The following is a 7,129-nucleotide window of genomic DNA, read 5'->3' as shown; positions in this document are numbered from 1 at the left end:
AAAAATATAGCTCCAAGTAAAGTTACCGATAAACGAAGACGAAAGAGGGGATGCCTTCCGGGGCATCCCCAAGCTTAGGATTTTGGCTATCCTTGAATATCTTGGGGTGCCTTGGGCATCCCCAAGCTTAGGCTCTTGCCACTCCTTATTCCATAGTCCATCAAATATTTACCCAAAACTTGAAAACTTCACAACACAAAACTCAACAGGAAATCTCATAAGCTCCGTTAGTGAAAGAAAGAAAAACCACCACATAAGGTACTGTAATGAACTCATTCTTTATTTATATTGGTGTTAAACCTACTGTATTTGAAGTTCTCTATGGTTCATACCATTACATACTAGCCATAGATGCATCAAAATAAGCAAACAACACACGAAAAACAGAATCTGTCAAAAACAGAACAATCTGTAGCAATCTGTAACTCTCGAATACTTCTGGAACTCTAAAAATCCTACCACAATAGGAAGTCTTGGGAAATTTTTCTATTGATCTACAGCAAAATAATCAACACAAAAGCACGTTTCTGTGAATTACTAAAATTATTTTCGTGCGTGCAAAGTTTCTTCTTTTCAGCAGAATCAAATTAACTATCACCATAGGTTATCCTATAGGTTCTACTTGGCACAAACACTAATTAAAACATAAAAACACATCTAAACAGAAGGTAGATGCAAAATTTATTACTAAACAGAAGCAAAAACAAAAAACACAAATAAAATTGGGTTGCCTCCCAACTAGAGCTATTGTTTAACACCCCTAGCTAGGCATAAAAGCAAGGATAGATCTAAGTAGTGTCATCTTTGGGACTTACTTCATAAGTATCTCGCATGATAGATTCATAAGGTAATTTGACTTTATTTCTTGGAAAGTGCTCCATGCCTTTCCTTAGTGGAAATTGGAATCTAATATTCCCTTCCTTCATATCAATAATCGCACCAGTCGTTCTAAGGAAAGGTCTACCAAGAATAATAGGACTAGAAAGATTGCAATCTATATCAAGAACGATAAAATCTACGGGCACAAAATTCCTATTTGCAACAATGAGAACATCATTGATCCTTCCCATTGGCTTTTAATGGTGGAATCCGCAAGGTGCAAATTTAAAGAGCAATCATCGAGATCATGGAAACCTAGAATATCACATAATGTTTTCGGAATCGTGGAAACACTAGCACCCAAATCACATAAAGCATAACACCCATGATATTTAATTTTAATCTTTATAGTAGGTTCCCACTCATCATAAAGTTTTCTAGGTATAGAAACTTCCAAATTAAGCTTTTCATCAAAAGATTGCATCAAGGCATCGACAATATGTTTGGTAAAAGCTTTATTTTAACTATAAACATGAGGAGAATTCACAACGGATTGCAACAAGTAAATACAATCTTCTAAAGAACAATTATCATAATTAAATTCATTGAAATCCAAGATAGTGGGTTCAATGCTATTTAAAGTCTTGACCTCTCCAATCCCACTTTTACCAAATTTAGCATCAAGATCTAAAAACTCCGAATCATTGGGACGCCTTTTAACTAAAGTTAACTCATCTCCAGTCCCATCATTATTAAGATTCATATTGCAAAACAAAGATATAATGGGGGAAACATTAATAACTTTAAGATCTTCATCATTGTTTTCATGGAAACTAGAAGAACACGCCTTTATAAAGCAACCTTTCTTAGCACGCAATCTAGCGGTTCTTTCTTTGCACTCATCAATGGAAATTCTCATGGCTTTGAGAGACTCATTGATATCATGATTAGGAGGAGTAGATCTAAGTGTCAAAGAATCAACATCAAGCGAGAGTCTGTCAATGTTCCTAGCCAAACCATCAACTTTGAGCAATTTTTCTTCAAGCAAGGCATTAAAGTTCTTTTGAGAAATCATAAATTCTTTCACACTATTCTCAAAATCAGAGGGCATCTTATTAAAATTACCATAAGAATTATTGTAGGAATTTCCATAATTATTAGAGGAGTTACTAGGGAACGGTCTAGGATTAAAGTTTCCTCTATAAGCATTGTTACCAAAATAATTCCTACCAACAAAATTCACATCCATAGATTCATTATTATTCTCAATCAAAGTACACAAAGGCATATCATTGGGATCAATAGAACCACTCTTAGTAGCAAACAATTTTATAATCCATCTTTCCACTCAAAGCATTAATTTCTTCTATAGCATGCACCTTTTTACTCGTAGATCTTTTGGTGTGCCATTGAGAATAATTAGCCATAATATTATCAAGGAGTTTTGTAGCTTCTCCTAAGGTAATTTCCATAAACGTGCCTCCCGCGGCTGAATCTAAAAGATTTCTAGAAGCAAAATTCAATCCGGCATAAATATTTTGTATGATCATCCATAAATTCAAACCATGACTAGGGAAATTGCGAATCATCAATTTCATTCTTTCCCAAGATTGGGAAACATGCTCATGATCAAGTTGTTTAAAATTCATAATATCATTCCTAAGAGAGATGATGTTAGCGGGAGGAAAATACTTAGAGATAAAAGCATCTTTGCACTTATTCCATGAATCAATACTATTCTTAGGCAAAGACGAAAACCAAACTTTAGCACAATCTCTAAGTGAAGACGGAAATAACTTCAATTTAACGATATCATTATCCATACCTTTCTTCTTTTGAATCTCACACAAATCAACAAAGTTGTTTAGATGGGTAGCGGCATCTTCACTAGGAAGGCCGGAGAATTGATCTTTCATAAGACGATTCAACAAAGCAGCATTGATTTCACAAGACTCAACATCATTAAGAGGAGCAATCAGAGTACTTAGGAAATCATTATTATTGGTATTGGAAAAATCATATAATTTGGTATTATCTTGTGCCATCACGACAAGTAATCCAACACACAAGCAAACAAAAAGGCAAGCGAAAGAGAGAGGAGAAATTGGGAAAAAGTAGGCGAATAAAAAGGCAAGGGTGAAGTGGGGGAGAGGAAAATGAGAGGCAAATGGAAAATAATATAAATGCGAGGGAGATGAGTTTGTATGGGTACTTGGTATGTCTTGACTTGAGCGAAGACCTCCCCGGCAACGGCGCCAGAAATCGTTCTTGCTATGTTTTGAGCTTGCGTTGGTTTTCCTTGAAGAGGAAAGGGTGATGCAACAATAGCAGCGTAAATATTTCCCTCAGTTTTTGAGAACCAAGGTATCAATCGAGTAGGAGGCTCCTCAAAAGTCCCATGCACCTACACAAACAAACAAGAAGTCGCAACCAACACAATAAAGGGGTTGTCAATTCCTTCACGGCCACTTGCAAAAGTGAGATCTGATAGAGATAATATATTTTGGTATTTTATAATATAGATTGGAAAAGTAAAGATGCAAATAAAAGTAGATTGGAAGCTTATGTGATAAAAGATAGACCCGGGGGCCATAGGTTTCACTAGTGGCTTCTCTCAAGATAGCATAAGTATTAGGGTGGGTGAACAAATTACTGTTGAGCAATTGATGGAAAAGCGAATAATTATGAGATTATCTAGCCAAGATCATGTATATAGGCATCACGTCCGTGACAAGTAGACCGACTCCTTCCTGCATTTACTACTATTACTCCACACATCGACCCCTATCCAGCATGCATCTAGAGTATTAAGTTCATAAAGAATAGAGTAACGCATTAAAAAAGATTTCATGATGTAGAGGGATAAACTCATGCAATATGATATAAACCCCATCTTTTTATCCTCGATGGAAACAATACAATACGTGCCTTGCTGCCCCTGCTGTCACTGGGAAAGGACACCGCAAGATTGAACCCAAAGCTAAGCACTTCTCCCATTGCAAGAAAGATCAATCTAGTAGGCAGAACCAAACTGATAATTCGAAGAGACTTGCAAAGATAACTTAATCACACATAAAAGAATTCAGAGGAGATTCAAATATTTCTCATAGATAAACTTGATCATAAACCCACAATTCATCGGATCTCGACAAACACACCGCAAAAAGAGTTACATCAAATAGATCTCCAAGATGATCGAGGAGAACATGGTATTGAGATTCAAAGAGAGAGAAGAAGCCATCTAGCTAATAACTATGGACCCGAAGGTCTGTGGTAAACTACTCACAACTCATCGGAGAGCCTTGGAGATGATGTAGAGGCCCTCCATGGTCGATTCCCCCTCCAGCGGAGCGCCGACGAAGGTCCAAGATGGGATCTCGCGGATACAGAAGGGTACGGTGGTGGAAATAGTTTTTCATGGTCGCCTCTGATGTTCTCGAGGTACATGGGTATATATAGGAGGAAGAAGTAGGTCGATGGACTCCCGAGGGGCCCACGAGATAGGGGGCGCGCCTAGTAGGGGGGCGCCCTCCACCGTCGTGGCTTCCTCGATTGTTTCTTGAGTTCCATTCCAAGTCCTCTGGATCACGTTCGTTCCAAAAATCACGCTCCCGAAGGTTTCATTCCGTTTGGACTCTGTTTGATATTCCTTTTCTTCGAAACACTGAAGTAGGCAAAAAAACAACAATACTGGTTGGGCCTCCGGTTAGTAGGTTAGTCCCAAAAATGATATAAAAGTGTAAAGTAAAGCCCATAAACATACAAAATGGGTAATATAATAGCATGGAACAATAAAAAATTATATATACGTTGGAGATGCATCACTTGTCTTCACCAATAATGTAAGTTTGTCCTACACAAGCCTTCAAACTTTGTTGTGTATATTTGGTTAGGCATGACTGCAACAGCTGTTTATTTTTGGTGTTTGCATCAAATTGCATGTTTAAAGTTTATTATGTTGTTCATAAACAAAAGTTTGTCCTTCTCAATTTAAGTTTTCAGTTGTACAACCAATTTCCTTCTTCATACCATATAAATTAAACTATACAGAGCAAGTGATCTTATTTTGCACTGCATTATGCTTCTGTTCTTGATCCGTAATCCAGTGCTGTGTTGAACCTACCCACTACAACACAATGTCATATTCTGCAATGTCTTAAGAATGAACAATGTCATATCATTCTACTATTATTTAAACCATCCCTTTAATTGCCAATCTGAAATGGGATTAATTGACAGCCCACGAACCATTGATACTAATGAGTTCTTGCTCTATAATACAGTGGTGTCGTGAAGCTGCCAACTCCTTCACAATGTCATTTCCTGCCATGTCTTTACCTGAACAATAGCATATTGTGTTAATGCTATTTTAAACTGTGTCACTTTATTCGTCAACAAGAAATGTGATGAATTATCAGCACTGATACTTATATGTGCAAAACCTATCATCTGTCTGCTTGTTTATCTTTCAGAGTGAGGAGGATATAAGTGTCAAACAAGCGCAGTCTCATCAGCTTGCTCAGCTTCTTGCGCTGCAGCTCCTGAGCAGGCTAACCTGTCTTGAACTCTATTGAAGTGTTGTCTGTTTTGTATATTATCTTGTCGGCGTGTTTTCTTTGCACTGGTGGCGATCTTTGATGCCCAGTGTAGGTAATCTGTTGTCTCCTTCTGCTTTATTATCATAGTGGCGAACTTTGATGCCCAGTGGATGTAATATGCCATAATTTCTTTATTGTATAGTCTTGGTTTTTTAATATTCACGATGCTGTAGTTATTTTAATGTATATATATATATGTATATATATATATATATATATATATATATATATATATATCCCGTCTTCGCAGTAAACCGACCAAACCGTAAAATTATGGTACATAATCGGGCCATCATGCAAATCACTATGTATGATCCGCATCATGGGCCCCGTCATCTTGGTCCGTTAACAGGCCTAAATGTAAACTGGCCCACCAGTAGATTCGGGCCTTTAATAGGCCGAGTAAACCACCAGCCCTATTTTCGCACGAAAACTCAATGGGCTTTTAGGCGGCTGAAAAGTAGGTTGGGCCTGAAATGTGCCGAACAGCTCACGGGCCGGCAGCAGGCCAAAATAGACCTTGGCCCATGATTGTGCCAATCACATCATGAGCTTTTAACAGGCCAAAATTGTCTCGGTCCTTGTTTGGCCCAATCAGATTATCGGCTGTGAGTAGGCCAGATGGAAACCGGGCCGTAGCTAGGCCCAACTATATGACGGGCTTTTAACAGGCCGAAATAAATATAGGGCCAAAATGTTAAACAGGCCTTTAACATGCCAAAACTAATATCAGGCTGAATTACTAAATGGGCCTTTAGCAAGTGGGCCCAAAAGCATAGCGTCCAATTGACGGGTCAAATCAGATATGGTCCATAATTTAGCCCAACGCCTATTAAAGGGCCGGACCTGATCTGGGCCAAAATTTGGCCCAGAACATGGTAGGCATTTAATGGGCTGGATCTCATATGGGCCTTTATTAGGCCCGGAACGTGGCAGTCTGTTAATGAACCAGATCAAAATGGGTCGGCATTTGGCCCAAAACATGGCAGCCTGTTAATGGGCTGGCCCACTAGTGTCCTCAAAATATTGTGGGCCTTCAGCTGGGCCGGCCCATTATGGTCGGCGAAATCTCATGGGCCTATAGCTGGGCCAACCCATTATGGTCCGCAAAATCTTGTGGGCCTTTAGCTGGGCCGGCGCATTATGGTCCGCAAAATCACGTGGGCCTTTAGATGGGTCGGCCCATTATGGCCCGCAAAATCTTGTGGGCCTTTAGCTAGGCCGGCCCATTATGGTCCGCAAAATCTCATGAGCCTTTAGCTGGGCTAGCCCAGTATGGTCCGCAAAATCTTGTGGGCCTTTAGTTGGGCTAGCCCATTTAATCTTTATCGGCCACTTTTGGGCTAGTCCATGTGTCAACATATCAATAGGCGCATCTCGCCCATTGGATGAGTGACACCTATGCCAACGCGGAGCTGACACGTGTTTCCTCCAGCCAATGATGATTTTACACATGGAAAATCCCCATTGGTCCAGGCTGTTAACGGGTTATCGGATCCAAAATCGGACCCAATAGCTTAACGGCGTTCCGTTACGGTGGATGCCACGTGTCGGTCACCCTTGACGAAAGCACTTCTGTGACGCGCGATTTATCGTCATGGAAGTGGACACTTCCGTGATGATAATTTTGGTAATGTCATGGAGCACTTCTACAATAGCACATGTATGACTATCTTGATTCTGTCATAAAATCGTCATGGATGTACATGCAT

This window comes from Triticum dicoccoides, chromosome 7B (assembly GCF_002162155.2).
Source record: "Triticum dicoccoides isolate Atlit2015 ecotype Zavitan chromosome 7B, WEW_v2.0, whole genome shotgun sequence".
NCBI lineage: Eukaryota > Viridiplantae > Streptophyta > Magnoliopsida > Poales > Poaceae > Triticum > Triticum dicoccoides.
The sequence above is the reverse complement of the archived record's forward strand: the minus strand, read 5'-3'. Positions refer to the sequence as shown.